Source organism: Girardinichthys multiradiatus, chromosome 24 (genome assembly GCF_021462225.1).
Source record: "Girardinichthys multiradiatus isolate DD_20200921_A chromosome 24, DD_fGirMul_XY1, whole genome shotgun sequence".
NCBI classification, from domain to species: domain Eukaryota; kingdom Metazoa; phylum Chordata; class Actinopteri; order Cyprinodontiformes; family Goodeidae; genus Girardinichthys; species Girardinichthys multiradiatus.
In genome coordinates this window covers 23,421,049-23,433,158 of record NC_061816.1, presented here as the reverse complement: position 1 = coordinate 23,433,158, position 12,110 = coordinate 23,421,049, and the positions used below count along the sequence as shown (strand labels likewise).

At 43.0% G+C, this 12,110-nt stretch overlaps 16 non-coding genes across 16 annotated transcripts; all 16 read left to right on the top strand.

The window, feature by feature from the left end:
- The first annotated feature begins 387 nt into the window (after window positions 1-387).
- On the top strand, window positions 388-551 carry LOC124862023. The gene has a single exon (XR_007036851.1). It is a non-coding gene; the product is annotated as a U1 spliceosomal RNA (small nuclear RNA).
- Window positions 552-1,151: 600 nt separating this feature from the next.
- Window positions 1,152-1,315, top strand: LOC124861998. The gene has a single exon (XR_007036828.1). It is a non-coding gene; the product is annotated as a U1 spliceosomal RNA (small nuclear RNA).
- Window positions 1,316-1,915: 600 nt separating this feature from the next.
- LOC124862022 lies at window positions 1,916-2,079 on the top strand. Its single transcript, XR_007036850.1, has one exon. It is a non-coding gene; the product is annotated as a U1 spliceosomal RNA (small nuclear RNA).
- Window positions 2,080-2,679: 600 nt separating this feature from the next.
- Window positions 2,680-2,843, top strand: LOC124862008. Its single transcript, XR_007036837.1, has one exon. It is a non-coding gene; the product is annotated as a U1 spliceosomal RNA (small nuclear RNA).
- Window positions 2,844-3,443: 600 nt separating this feature from the next.
- Window positions 3,444-3,607, top strand: LOC124861976. The gene has a single exon (XR_007036809.1). It is a non-coding gene; the product is annotated as a U1 spliceosomal RNA (small nuclear RNA).
- Window positions 3,608-4,208: 601 nt separating this feature from the next.
- On the top strand, window positions 4,209-4,372 carry LOC124862041. Its single transcript, XR_007036867.1, has one exon. It is a non-coding gene; the product is annotated as a U1 spliceosomal RNA (small nuclear RNA).
- A 600-nt stretch (window positions 4,373-4,972) lies between these two features.
- LOC124861991 lies at window positions 4,973-5,136 on the top strand. Its single transcript, XR_007036822.1, has one exon. It is a non-coding gene; the product is annotated as a U1 spliceosomal RNA (small nuclear RNA).
- A 600-nt stretch (window positions 5,137-5,736) lies between these two features.
- Window positions 5,737-5,900, top strand: LOC124861990. Its single transcript, XR_007036821.1, has one exon. It is a non-coding gene; the product is annotated as a U1 spliceosomal RNA (small nuclear RNA).
- Window positions 5,901-6,500: 600 nt separating this feature from the next.
- On the top strand, window positions 6,501-6,664 carry LOC124862005. The gene has a single exon (XR_007036835.1). It is a non-coding gene; the product is annotated as a U1 spliceosomal RNA (small nuclear RNA).
- A 600-nt stretch (window positions 6,665-7,264) lies between these two features.
- LOC124862013 lies at window positions 7,265-7,428 on the top strand. The gene has a single exon (XR_007036842.1). It is a non-coding gene; the product is annotated as a U1 spliceosomal RNA (small nuclear RNA).
- Window positions 7,429-8,028: 600 nt separating this feature from the next.
- On the top strand, window positions 8,029-8,192 carry LOC124861980. The gene has a single exon (XR_007036813.1). It is a non-coding gene; the product is annotated as a U1 spliceosomal RNA (small nuclear RNA).
- Window positions 8,193-8,792: 600 nt separating this feature from the next.
- On the top strand, window positions 8,793-8,956 carry LOC124862036. Its single transcript, XR_007036863.1, has one exon. It is a non-coding gene; the product is annotated as a U1 spliceosomal RNA (small nuclear RNA).
- Window positions 8,957-9,555: 599 nt separating this feature from the next.
- Window positions 9,556-9,719, top strand: LOC124862024. Its single transcript, XR_007036852.1, has one exon. It is a non-coding gene; the product is annotated as a U1 spliceosomal RNA (small nuclear RNA).
- A 600-nt stretch (window positions 9,720-10,319) lies between these two features.
- Window positions 10,320-10,483, top strand: LOC124861977. The gene has a single exon (XR_007036810.1). It is a non-coding gene; the product is annotated as a U1 spliceosomal RNA (small nuclear RNA).
- Window positions 10,484-11,083: 600 nt separating this feature from the next.
- LOC124862012 lies at window positions 11,084-11,247 on the top strand. The gene has a single exon (XR_007036841.1). It is a non-coding gene; the product is annotated as a U1 spliceosomal RNA (small nuclear RNA).
- Window positions 11,248-11,848: 601 nt separating this feature from the next.
- On the top strand, window positions 11,849-12,012 carry LOC124862000. The gene has a single exon (XR_007036830.1). It is a non-coding gene; the product is annotated as a U1 spliceosomal RNA (small nuclear RNA).
- The last annotated feature ends 98 nt before the right edge of the window (window positions 12,013-12,110 follow it).

Below are 12,110 nucleotides of genomic sequence, written 5' to 3'. Positions count from 1 at the left end.
ATATGTAGTTTCCCTGCCTTTTTGTTAGGCTCTGACAGTCTATGTTAATATTGTTTGACCTAGTATGTCTTTTCATACCTGTATAGTCATGGATTTATTTGAAATAAATTATGAATTGTGTGACATTTATCCCATTAGTTGTGTGTCAGGGGAAATAATGACGTCGCACAAACTAGGGTGGCTTGTGCTCATTGCAATATGTGTCTCCGATCTGACCTGAGGAAGCTTTTAGGCTCCACCTCCTTTTGTGAAAGGAGAAAATGGTGCATGCCTCAACTTGACAGCTACTGCTTCTGATCTGGGCAGCCAAGGATTGTCCTCATTGGCCACCACCTACTAGCTTTCAGCCCCCGTTAATGGGGCTTTAGTCTTAGCCCCTTACTAGACATACTTACCTGTTAGGGGAGATACCATGATCATGAAGGTGGTTAACCCAGAGTGAGGCCCTGCCATTGCACTCTGGCTGTTCTGACCTTTGCGAATTCCCCAAATGTGGGAATCTCGACTGCAAAATTTGTGTTAGTGGGGGACTGCGTTCGCGCTCTCCCCTGATTGTTCTGTTTATGAAAAACTGTGGATGCACTCATTTTAATCTTTCTTCCGTTTTTAGCAGGGTCCTGAATATGTAGCTAAAGAATTAATGGCATTGAACACTGAGCAACAGTAACTGAAAAACAAAGTAACAAAACACCCTATCAAACTGTTGAAAAAAGCTGCAGCGACGCTTGTATAAGCGAAGTGTGGAAGATTTCTCAGGTTAGAGAATATGTAGTTTCCCTGCCTTTTTGTTAGGCTCTGACAGTCGATGTTAATATTGTTTGACCTAGTATGTCTTTTCATACCTGTATAGTCATGGATTTATTTGAAATAAATTATGAATTGTGTGACATTTATCCCATTAGTTGTGTGTCAGGGGAAATAATGACGTCCCACAAACTAGGGTGGCTTGTGCTCATTGCAATATGTGCTTCCGATGTGACCTGAGAAAGCTTTTAGGCTCCACCTCCTTTTGTGATAGGAGAAAATGGCGCATGCCTCAACTTGACAGCTACTGCTTGCAATCTGGTCAGCCAAGGATTGTCCTCATTGGCCACCACCTACTAGCTTTCAGCCCCCTTAAATGGGGCTTTAGTCTTAGCCCCTTACTAGTCATACTTACCTGGCAGGGGAGATACCATGATCATGAAGGTGGTTAACCCAGAGTGAGGCCCTGCCATTGCACCCTGGCTGTTCTGACCTTTGCGAATTCCCCAAATGTGGGAATCTCGACTGCATAATTTGTGTTAGTGGGGGACTGCGTTCGCGCTCTCCCCTGATTGATCTGTTTATGAAAAACTGTGGATGCACTCATTTTAATCTTTCTTCCGTTTTTAGCAGGGTCCTGAATATGTAGCTAAAGAATTAATGGCATTGAACACTGAGCAACAGTAACTGAAAAACAAAGTAACAAAACACCCTATCAAACTGTTGAAAAAAGCTGCAGTGACGCTTGTATAAGCGAAGTGTGGAAGATTTCTCAGGTTAGAGAATATGTAGTTTCCCTGCCTTTTTGTTAGGCTCTGACAGTCTATGTTAATATTGTTTGACCTAGTATGTCTTTTCATACCTGTATAGTCATGGATTTATTTGAAATAAAATATGAATTGTGTGACATTTATCCCATTAGTTGTGTGTCAGGGGAAATAATGACGTCGCACAAACTAGGGTGACTTGTGCTCATTGCAATATGTGTCTCCGATCTGACCTGAGGAAGCTTTTAGGCTCCACCTCCTTTTGTGAAAGGAGAAAATGGTGCATGCCTCAACTTGACAGCTACTGCTTCTGATCTGGGCAGCCAAGGATTGTCCTCATTGGCCACCACCTACTAGCTTTCAGCCCCCGTTAATGGGGCTTTAGTCTTAGCCCCTTACTAGACATACTTACCTGTTAGGGGAGATACCATGATCATGAAGGTGGTTAACCCAGAGTGAGGCCCTGCCATTGCACTCTGGCTGTTCTGACCTTTGCGAATTCCCCAAATGTGGGAATCTCGACTGCAAAATTTGTGTTAGTGGGGGACTGCGTTCGCGCTCTCCCCTGATTGTTCTGTTTATGAAAAACTGTGGATGCACTCATTTTAATCTTTCTTCCGTTTTTAGCAGGGTCCTGAATATGTAGCTAAAGAATTAATGGCATTGAACACTGAGCAACAGTAACTGAAAAACAAAGTAACAAAACACCCTATCAAACTGTTGAAAAAAGCTGCAGCGACGCTTGTATAAGCGAAGTGTGGAAGATTTCTCAGGTTAGAGAATATGTAGTTTCCTTGCCTTTTTGTTAGGCTCTGACAGTCGATGTTAATATTGTTTGACCTAGTATGTCTTTTCATACCTGTATAGTCATGGATTTATTTGAAATAAAATATGAATTGTGTGACATTTATCCCATTAGTTGTGTGTCAGGGGAAATAATGACGTCCCACAAACTAGGGTGGCTTGTGCTCATTGCAATATTTGCTTCCGATCTGACCTGAGAAAGCTTTTAGGCTCCACCTCCTTTTGTGATAGGAGAAAATGGCGCATGCCTCAACTTGACAGCTACTGCTTGCAATCTGGTCAGCCAAGGATTGTCCTCATTGGCCACCACCTACTAGCTTTCAGCCCCCGTTAATGGGGCTTTAGTCTTAGCCCCTTACTAGTCATACTTACCTGTCAGGGGAGATACCATGATCATGAAGGTGGTTAACCCAGAGTGAGGCCCTGCCATTGCACTCTGGCTGTTCTGACCTTTGCGAATTCCCCAAATGTGGGAATCTCGACTGCATAATTTGTGTTAGTGGGGGACTGCGTTCGCGCTCTCCCCTGATTGTTCTGTTTATGAAAAACTGTGGATGCACTCATTTTAATCTTTCTTCCGTTTTTAGCAGGGTCCTGAATATGTAGCTAAAGAATTAATGGCATTGAACACTGAGCAACTGTAACTGAAAAACAAAGTAAAAAAACACCCTATCAAACTGTTGAAAAAAGCTGCAGCGACGCTTGTATAAGCGAAGTGTGGAAGATTTCTCAGGTTAGAGAATATGTAGTTTCCCTGCCTTTTTGTTAGGCTCTGACAGTCGATGTTAATATTGTTTGACCTAGTATGTCTTTTCATACCTGTATAGTCATGGATTTATTTGAAATAAATTATGAATTGTGTGACATTTATCCCATTAGTTGTGTGTCAGGGGAAATAATGACGTCCCACAAACTAGGGTGGCTTGTGCTCATTGCAATATGTGCTTCCGATCTGACCTGAGAAAGCTTTTAGGCTCCACCTCCTTTTGTGATAGGAGAAAATGGCGCAAGCCTCAACTTGACAGCTACTGCTTGCAATCTGGTCAGCCAAGGATTGTCCTCATTGGCCACCACCTACTAGCTTTCAGCCCCCGTTAATGGGGCTTTAGTCTTAGCCCCTTACTAGACATACTTACCTGTTAGGGGAGATACCATGATCATGAAGGTGGTTAACCCAGAGTGAGGTCCTGCAATTGCACCCTGGCTGTTCTGACCTTTGCGAATTCCCCAAATGTGGGAATCTCGACTGCATAATTTGTGTTAGTGGGGGACTGCGTTCGCGCTCTCCCCTGATTGTTCTGTTTATGAAAAACTGTGGATGCACTCATTTTAATCTTTCTTCCATTTTTAGTAGGGTCCTGCATATGTAGCCAAAGAGTTAATGGCATTGAACACTGAGCAACAGTAACTGAAAAACAAAGTAACAAAACACCCTATCAAACTGTTGAAAAAAGCTGCAGCGACGCTTGTATAAGCGAAGTGTGGAAGATTTCTCAGGTTAGAGAATATGTAGTTTCCCTGCCTTTTTGTTAGGCTCTGACAGTCGATGTTAATATTGTTTGACCTAGTATGTCTTTTCATACCTGTATAGTAATGGATTTATTGGAAATAAATTATGAATTGTGTGACATTTATCCCATTAGTTGTGTGTCAGGGGAAATAATGACGTCCCACAAACTAGGGTGGCTTGTGCTCATTGCAATATGTGCTTCCGATCTGACCTGAGAAAGCTTTTAGGCTCCACCTCCTTTTGTGATAGGAGAAAATGGCGCATGCCTCAACTTGACAGCTACTGCTTGCAATCTGGGCAGCCAAGGATTGTCCTCATTGGCCACCACCTACTAGCTTTCAGCCCCCTTTTAATGGGGCTTTAGTCTTAGCCCCTTACTAGACATACTTACCTGTTAGGGGAGATACCATGATCATGAAGGTGGTTAACCCAGAGTGAGGTCCTGCCATTGCACCCTGGCTGTTCTGACCTTTGCTAATTCCCCAAATGTGGGAATCTCGACTGCATAATTTGTGTTAGTGGGGGTCTGCGTTCGCGCTCTCCCCTGATTGTTCTGTTTATGAAAAACTGTGGGTGCACTCATTTGAATCTTTCTTCCGTTTTTAGCAGGGTCCTGAATATGTAGCTAAAGAATTAATGGCATTGAAGACTGAGCAACAGTAACTGAAAAACAAAGTAACAAAACACCCTATCAAACTGTTGAAAAAAGCTGCAGCAACGCTTGTATAAGCGAAGTGTGGAAGATTTCTCAGGTTAGAGAATATGTAGTTTCCCTGCCTTTTTGTTAGGCTCTGACAGTCGATGTTAATATTGTTTGATCTGGTATGTCTTTTCATACCTGTATAGTCATGGATTTATTGGAAATAAATTATGAATTGTGTGACATTTATCCCATTAGTCGTGTGTCAGGGGAAATAATGACGTCCCACAAACTAGGGTGGCTCGTCCTCATTGCAATATGTGCTTCCGATCTGACCTGAGAAAGCTTTTAGGCTCCACCTCCTTTTGTGATAGGAGAAAATGGCGCATGCCTCAACTTGACAGCTACTGCTTGCAATCTGGTCAGCCAAGGATTGTCCTCATTGGCCACCACCTACTAGCTTTCAGCCCCCTTAAATGGGGCTTTAGTCTTAGCCCCTTACTAGTCATACTTACCTGGCAGGGGAGATACCATGATCATGAAGGTGGTTAACCCAGAGTGAGGCCCTGCCATTGCACTCTGGCTGTTCTGACCTTTGCGAATTCCCCAAATGTGGGAATCTCGACTGCATAATTTGTGTTAGTGGGGGACTGCGTTCGCGCTCTCCCCTGATTGTTCTGTTTATGAAAAACTGTGGATGCACTCATTTTAATCTTTCTTCCGTTTTTAGCAGGGTCCTGAATATGTAGCTAAAGAATTAATGGCATTGAACACTGAGCAACAGTAACTGAAAAACAAAGTAACAAAACACCCTATCAAATTGTTGAAAAAAGCTGCAGCGATGCTTGTATAAGCGAAGTGTGGAAGATTTCTCAGGTTAGAGAATATGTAGTTTCCCTGCCTTTTTGTTAGGCTCTGACAGTCGATGTTAATATTGTTTGACCTAGTATGTCTTTTCATACCTGTATAGTCATGGATTTATTTGAAATAAATTATGAATTGTGTGACATTTATCCCATTAGTTGTGTGTCAGGGGAAATAATGACGTCGCACAAACTAGGGTGGCTTGTGCTCATTGCAATATGTGTCTCCGATCTGACCTGAGGAAGCTTTTAGGCTCCACCTCCTTTTGTGAAAGGAGAAAATGGTGCATGCCTCAACTTGACAGCTACTGCTTCTGATCTGGGCAGCCAAGGATTGTCCTCATTGGCCACCACCTACTAGCTTTCAGCCCCCTTAAATGGGGCTTTAGTCTTAGCCCCTTACTAGTCATACTTACCTGGCAGGGGAGATACCATGATCATGAAGGTGGTTAACCCAGAGTGAGGCCCTGCCATTGCACTCTGGCTGTTCTGACCTTTGCGAATTCCCCAAATGTGGGAATCTCGACTGCATAATTTGTGTTAGTGGGGGACTGCGTTCGCGCTCTCCCCTGATTGTTCTGTTTATGAAAAACTGTGGATGCACTAATTTTAATCTTTCTTCCGTTTTTAGCAGGGTCCTGAATATGTAGCTAAAGAATTAATGGCATTGAACACTGAGCAACAGTAACTGAAAAACAAAGTAACAAAACACCCTATCAAACTGTTGAAAAAAGCTGCAGCGACGCTTGTATAAGCGAAGTGTGGAAGATTTCTCAGGTTAGAGAATATGTAGTTTCCTTGCCTTTTTGTTAGGCTCTGACAGTCGATGTTAATATTGTTTGACCTAGTATGTCTTTTCATACCTGTATAGTCATGGATTTATTTGAAATAAAATATGAATTGTGTGACATTTATCCCATTAGTTGTGTGTCAGGGGAAATAATGACGTCCCACAAACTAGGGTGGCTTGTGCTCATTGCAATATGTGCTTCCGATGTGACCTGAGAAAGCTTTTAGGCTCCACCTCCTTTTGTGATAGGAGAAAATGGCGCATGCCTCAACTTGACAGCTACTGCTTGCAATCTGGTCAGCCAAGGATTGTCCTCATTGGCCACCACCTACTAGCTTTCAGCCCCCTTAAATGGGGCTTTAGTCTTAGCCCCTTACTAGTCATACTTACCTGGCAGGGGAGATACCATGATCATGAAGGTGGTTAACCCAGAGCGAGGCTCTGCCATTGCACCCTGGCTGTTCTGACCTTTGCGAATTCCCCAAATGTGGGAATCTCAACTGCATAATTTGTGTTAGTGGGGGACTGCGTTCGCGCTCTCCCCTGATTGTTCTGTTTATGAAAAACTGTGGATGCACTAATTTTAATCTTTCTTCCGTTTTTAGCAGGGTCCTGAATATGTAGCTAAAGAATTAATGGCATTGAACACTGAGCAACAGTAACTGAAAAACAAAGTAACAAAACACCCTATCAAACTGTTGAAAAAAGCTGCAGCGACGCTTGTATAAGCGAAGTGTGGAAGATTTCTCAGGTTAGAGAATATGTAGTTTCCTTGCCTTTTTGTTAGGCTCTGACAGTCGATGTTAATATTGTTTGACCTAGTATGTCTTTTCATACCTGTATAGTCATGGATTTATTTGAAATAAAATATGAATTGTGTGACATTTATCCCATTAGTTGTGTGTCAGGGGAAATAATGACGTCGCACAAACTAGGGTGGCTTGTGCTCATTGCAATATGTGCTTCCGATCTGACCTGAGAAAGCTTTTATGCTCCACCTCCTTTTGTGATAGGAGAAAATGGCGCATGCCTCAACTTTACAGCTACTGCTTCTGATCTGGGCAGCCAAGGATTGTCCTCATTGGCCACCACCTACTAGCTTTCAGCCCCCGTTAATGGGGCTTTAGTCTTAGCCCCTTACTAGTCATACTTACCTGGCAGGGGAGATACCATGATCATGAAGGTGGTTAACCCAGAGTGAGGCCCTGCCATTGCACTCTGGCTGTTCTGACCTTTGCGAATTCCCCAAATGTGGGAATCTCAACTGCAAAATTTGTGTTAGTGGGGGACTGCGTTCGCGCTCTCCCCTGATTGTTCTGTTTATGAATAACTGTGGATGCACTCATTTTAATCTTTCTTCTGTTTTTAGCAGGGTCCTGAATATGTAGCTAAAGAATTAATGGCATTGAACACTGAGCAACAGTAACTGAAAAACAAAGTAACAAAACACCCTATCAAACTGTTGAAAAAAGCTGCAGCGACGCTTGTATAAGCGAAGTGTGGAAGATTTCTCAGGTTAGAGAATATGTAGTTTCCTTGCCTTTTTGTTAGGCTCTGACAGTCGATGTTAATATTGTTTGACCTAGTATGTCTTTTCATACCTGTATAGTCATGGATTTATTTGAAATAAAATATGAATTGTGTGACATTTATCCCATTAGTTGTGTGTCAGGGGAAATAATGACGTCCCACAAACTAGGGTGGCTTGTGCTCATTGCAATATTTGCTTCCGATCTGACCTGAGAAAGCTTTTAGGCTCCACCTCCTTTTGTGATAGGAGAAAATGGCGCATGCCTCAACTTGACAGCTACTGCTTGCAATCTGGTCAGCCAAGGATTGTCCTCATTGGCCACCACCTACTAGCTTTCAGCCCCCGTTAATGGGGCTTTAGTCTTAGCCCCTTACTAGTCATACTTACCTGGCAGGGGAGATACCATGATCATGAAGGTGGTTAACCCAGAGTGAGGCCCTGCCATTGCACTCTGGCTGTTCTGACCTTTGCGAATTCCCCAAATGTGGGAATCTCGACTGCATAATTTGTGTTAGTGGGGGACTGCGTTCGCGCTCTCCCCTGATTGTTCTGTTTATGAAAAACTGTGGATGCACTCATTTTAATCTTTCTTCCGTTTTTAGCAGGGTCCTGAATATGTAGCTAAAGAATTAATGGCATTGAACACTGAGCAACAGTAACTGAAAAACAAAGTAACAAAACACCCTATCAAACTGTTGAAAAAAGCTGCAGCGACGCTTGTATAAGCGAAGTGTGGAAGATTTCTCAGGTTAGAGAATATGTAGTTTCCCTGCCTTTTTGTTAGGCTCTGACAGTCTATGTTAATATTGTTTGACCTAGTATGTCTTTTCATACCTGTATAGTCATGGATTTATTTGAAATAAATTATGAATTGTGTGACATTTATCCCATTAGTTGTGTGTCAGAGGAAATAATGACGTCCCACAAACTAGGGTGGCTCGTCCTCATTGCAATATGTGCCTCCGATCTGACCTTTGGAAGCTTTTAGGCTCCACCTCCTTTTGTGATAGGAGAAAATGGCGCATGCCTCAACTTGACAGCTACTGCTTCTGATCTGGGCAGCCAAGGATTGTCCTCATTGGCCACCACCTACTAGCTTTCAGCCCCCTTAAATGGGGCTTTAGTCTTAGCCCCTTACTAGTCATACTTACCTGGCAGGGGAGATACCATGATCATGAAGGTGGTTAACCCAGAGTGAGGCCCTGCCATTGCACTCTGGCTGTTCTGACCTTTGCGAATTCCCCAAATGTGGGAATCTCGACTGCATAATTTGTGTTAGTGGGGGACTGCGTTCGCGCTCTCCCCTGATTGTTCTGTTTATGAAAAACTGTGGATGCACTCATTTTAATCTTTCTTCTGTTTTTAGCAGGATACTGAATATGTAGCTAAAGAATTAATGGCATTGAACACTGAGCAACAGTAACTGAAAAACAAAGTAACAAAACACCCTATCAAACTGTTGAAAAAAGCTGCAGTGACGCTTGTATAAGCGAAGTGTGGAAGATTTCTCAGGTTAGAGAATATGTAGTTTCCCTGCCTTTTTGTTAGGCTCTGACAGTCGATGTTAATATTGTTTGACCTAGTATGTCTTTTCATACCTGTATAGTCATGGATTTATTTGAAATAAATATGAATTGTGTGACATTTATCCCATTAGTTGTGTGTCAGAGGAAATAATGACGTCCCACAAACTAGGGTGGCTCGTCCTCATTGCAATATGTGCCTCCGATCTGACCTTTGGAAGCTTTTAGGCTCCACCTCCTTTTGTGAAAGGAGAAAATGGCGCATGCCTCAACTTGACAGCTACTGCTTCTGATCTGGGCAGCCAAGGATTGTCCTCATTGGCCACCACCTACTAGCTTTCAGCCCCCTTAAATGGGGCTTTAGTCTTAGCCCCTTACTAGTCATACTTACCTGGCAGGGGAGATACCATGATCATGAAGGTGGTTAACCCAGAGTGAGGCCCTGCCATTGCACTCTGGCTGTTCTGACCTTTGCGAATTCCCCAAATGTGGGAATCTCGACTGCATAATTTGTGTTAGTGGGGGACTGCGTTCGCGCTCTCCCCTGATTGTTCTGTTTATGAAAAACTGTGGATGCACTCATTTTAATCTTTCTTCCGTTTTTAGCAGGGTCCTGCATATGTAGCCAAAGAGTTAATGGCATTGAACACTGAGCAACAGTAACTAAAAAACAAAGTAACAAAACACCCTATCAAACTGTTGAAAAAAGCTGCAGCGACGCTTGTATAAGCGAAGTGTGGAAGATTTCTCAGGTTAGAGAATATGTAGTTTCCCTGCCTTTTTGTTAGGCTCTGACAGTCGATGTTAATATTGTTTGACCTAGTATGTCTTTTCATACCTGTATAGTCATGGATTTATTTGAAATAAATTATGAATTGTGTGACATTTATCCCATTAGTTGTGTGTCAGGGGAAATAATGACGTCCCACAAACTAGGGTGGCTTGTGCTCATTGCAATATGTGTCCCCGATCTGACCTGAGGAAGCTTTTAGGCTCCACCTCCTTTTGTGATAGGAGAAAATGGCGCATGCCTCAACTTAACAGCTACTGCTTGCAATCTGGTCAGCCAAGGATTGTCCTCATTGGCCACCACCTACTAGCTTTCAGCCCCCGTTAATGGGGCTTTAGTATTAGCCCCTTACTAATCATAGTTACCTGGAAGGGGAGATACCATGATCATGAAGGTGGTTAACCCAGAGTGAGGCCCTGACATTGCACTCTGGCTGTTCTTACCTTTGCGAATTCCGCAAATGTGGGAATCTCGACTGCATAATTTGTGTTAGTGGGGGACTGCGTTCGCGCTCTCCCCTGATCTTTCTGTTTATGAAAAATTGTGGATGCACTCATTTGAATCTTTCTTCCGTTTTTAGCAGGGTCCTGAATATGTAGCTAAAGAATTAATGGCATTGAACACTGAGCAACAGTAACTGAAAAACAAAGTAACAAAACACCCTATCAAACTGTTGAAAAAAGCTGCAGCGACGCTTGTATAAGCGAAGTGTGGAAGATTTCTCAGGTTAGAGAATATGTAGTTTCCCTGCCTTTTTGTTAGGCTCTGACAGTCGATGTTAATATTGTTTGACCTAGTATGTCTTTTCATACCTGTATAGTCATGGATTTATTTGAAATATATTATGAATTGTGTGACATTTATCCCATTAGTTGTGTGTCAGGGGAAATAATGACGTCCCACAAACTAGGGTGGCTTGTGCTCATTGCAATATGTGCTTCCGATCTGACCTGAGAAAGCTTTTAGGCTCCACCTCCTTTTGTGATAGGAGAAAATGGCGCATGCCTCAACTTGACAGCTACTGCTTGCAATCTGGTCAGCCAAGGATTGTCCTCATTGGCCACCACCTACTAGCTTTCAGCCCCCTTAAATGGGGCTTTAGTCTTAGCCCCTTACTAGTCATACTTACCTGGCAGGGGAGATACCATGATCATGAAGGTGGTTAACCCAGAGTGAGGCCCTGCCATTGCACTCTGGCTGTTCTGACCTTTGCGAATTCCCCAAATGTGGGAATCTCGACTGCATAATTTGTGTTAGTGGGGGACTGCGTTCGCGCTCTCCCCTGATTGTTCTGTTTATGAAAAACTGTGGATGCACTCATTTTAATCTTTCTTCTGTTTTTAGCAGGGTGCTGAATATGTAGCTAAAGAATTAATGGCATTGAACACTGAGCAACAGTAACTGAAAAACAAAGTAACAAAACACCCTATCAAACTGTTGAAAAAAGCTGCAGCGACGCTTGTATAAGCGAAGTGTGGAAGATTTCTCAGGTTAGAGAATATGTAGTTTCCCTGCCTTTTTGTTAGGCTCTGACAGTCGATGTTAATATTGTTTGACCTAGTATGTCTTTTCATACCTGTATAGTCATGGATTTATTGGAAATAAATTATGAATTGTGTGACATTTATCCCATTAGTTGTGTGTCAGGGGAAATAATGACGTCCCACAAACTAGGGTGGCTTGTGCTCATTGCAATATGTGCTTCCGATCTGACCTGAGAAAGCTTTTAGGCTCCACCTCCTTTTGTGATAGGAGAAAATGGCGCATGCCTCAACTTGACAGCTACTGCTTGCAATCTGGTCAGCCAAGGATTGTCCTCATTGGCCACCACCTACTAGCTTTCAGCCCCCTTTTAAGGGGGCTTTAGTCTTAGCCCCTTACTAGTCATACTTACCTGGCAGGGGAGATACCATGATCATGAAGGTGGTTAACCCAGAGTGAGGCCCTGCCATTGCACTCTGGCTGTTCTGACCTTTGCGAATTCCCCAAATGTGGGAATCTCGACTGCATAATTTGTGTTAGTGGGGGACTGCGTTCGCGCTCTCCCCTGATTGTTCTGTTTATGAAAAACTGTGGATGCACTCATTTTAATCTTTCTTCCGTTTTTAGCAGGGTCCTGAATATGTAGCTAAAGAATTAATGGCATTG